We start from the raw sequence: 2,513 nt of genomic DNA on the forward strand, positions 1-2,513 counted from the left end.
ACTGGTAAAACCGCTTTGGGCATTGTTATTTTGCCTATAAAGATTGGACCAGTTACTATTACAACCCTGGTGCATGTAATGCCAGGACCTTTATCATACAATCTTCTCTTGGGTACACGTTGGATTCATGCTTTAGGAGAAGTTAGTTCTACCCTTCATGGTTCTATTAAGTTTGTTTCTAACAATCGGGTAGTTACAATCAAGGTTGATCTTGAAGCTATGCACTTATGTCAAATTGCAACTATTGGTCATGCCTCAGTTACACCTAGCTTTAAAAATTATATTCCATCTTTATCTTCTAATATGTCAAGAACTATTTTCATGGACCCTCCTAAAGAGGAAACCCATGAGAAGGTTGTCCCTAAGAAGATCCTCCTAATATAGAAAGTCCTAAGTCTACTCCTCCTTCTAAATAGAATGCATTTCTTGGTGATGATTGGGGTTCCTTAGACTTTACAAGCTCCTTCTTTGGAGAATATAAAGTCGACCCTGTCCACCTTAACTTTCCCAAAGTATCATTCACACCCGATATCAAAGATGATTATTCTTTCGTATCGCGGGATCATGTGAACACCATTGGCTACACCATTAAGGGTGATCCTCCCCCTTTGGAGGAGTTGCAATCACGTTATGGTCCAGGGTTCAATATTGCTTCCAAGTATGGATACAAAGGAAATGGTCTTGGGGACATGGGTCAAGGAGTTAAAGTCCCTTTGGAGTCAAAATTACACTCTTTTACAATGGGTTTAGGTTACAAATCTTCTCCTTTGTCTTCATCCCCTTCAATCTCTGATGTTCCTACGTCTTCTTCTTCTTGTCAGTAGTCAAACTCTTCTCCCCAATAGAAAGGGTTACTTCCTGCTCCTCATCCTTTATCTAAGTAAGAACGTGTCTTTTTGTGGCTTCTCATAGCTCGCTTGATTACTCTTCCTCCTCCTACACATAATAAGTTTCCTAAGAATTATTCTTTCTGTGCATACCATCAAGTTCTTGGTCATTCCACTAGTGAATGTAAGGCCTTCAATGACAAGATTCAACAACTTCATCAATCGAGTGTCATTGATCTTTTGTGTATTGATACGCCTTCTTGTTCTTCTTTGCATAGAACGTGACATTGAGGTATATCTCTACCTTTCTCTCTATCATATTTCAATCGGTTGTTCATTCTTATCATGTCTCTTCTTCACTTGCCGTGGTGACTATCCTTTTATCGCTTTTTTATGTTTGCCTAGGTGGGGGCCAAACCACTTGATCTTTTTCTTTATAATTTTATTTGCCTAGATGGGGGATAAACCATTTGATCTATCGCTTTTGCTCGCCTTTGTAGGGACCAATCTACTACTTACCAAATCTATCTTTGATCGCCCAATCACATGGCTATCTAGCGTGTCACTACCCATTTTGGCAAAATCTATCTCATCGCCCTATCGTATGGCTATCGAGAACAATGCACTTTTTTATCCATACTGGCATATCTCATACCAATGGCAGCCACTTATCTTGTATCTTTTTGTAACAAGGGGTTTTCCTCTAAATCGAGGTTCGTTTTTGTTACATTGTCTTATCTATTTTTTATCTCTATCCTTGATCTTATCATCTAACATGTTAGTCTATAGCTAGCATGTTTTTTATGTATCGAGTAACAATATCTATTCCAAATCTCATCTTCATCTCTTTGGGGGCAATCTCGTCTGATCAACAAAAATCTACCTCCCTATCGTGACTATCTCCTTTATCTTATCTCTTGGTAGTGGCCTTCCTTCAGAGCGAGGTTGGTGCTACTTATCTTTAATCATCTAGCATAATACAACTTGCTAGATCTATCTTTTCTATCATCATCATGACCGCTAGTGATGCATCAATCTAGTGTCTAGGTCATGTACTATCTCTTCGGCTTTGATTGCTTCTCCGACTTCTGGGTGCATTCTTCCTTGAAGTGATCAATCCTTGCTTTCTTCTCCTCATTTTAGAATTCCTCTATTTGTTGTTTCTTGTTATTTTGGGGATGACACATGGTACTGAGACAACCTTTTACATTGAGGTCTCTTTTACTTTGCTAACTCAAGATCGCAGTTTCTTTGTTGTGTGCCTTTGTGTCTATGTTATCTTTTTCTTTATCGTGTTCTAATCATGTTGTCTTGGGATTCTCTTATTCTCTAACCTTGTTCTCTCATGCAGGTTTTTCCTATCTAATGTATTTGTTTTGTAGGTCTTCAGCTTGGGGGCATGCGTCCTTGTCTTGGAGATTTATCTACTTTCTCTACAGTATCCTTTTGGCATAATGATGTTATTTTATTTTTAGTAGATTTCCTTTAGCGTGCATATTCATGTTGATTCATAAGCTCGCTAAAGTGGGGACAAAATGTAGTGTTGAAAATTGCATACCCCTTTGCAATTTCACCTACGCTTTTGCAACCTCTTTAATGTTCATTCCCTAGCATATGCGTAGGCTCATTTCATCCCTTGCATTAGCCTTTTCCTTCTCAGGATGCTCAAGACACCTTTCGACAGGT

Source organism: Cryptomeria japonica, chromosome 9 (genome assembly GCF_030272615.1).
Source record: "Cryptomeria japonica chromosome 9, Sugi_1.0, whole genome shotgun sequence".
NCBI lineage: Eukaryota > Viridiplantae > Streptophyta > Pinopsida > Cupressales > Cupressaceae > Cryptomeria > Cryptomeria japonica.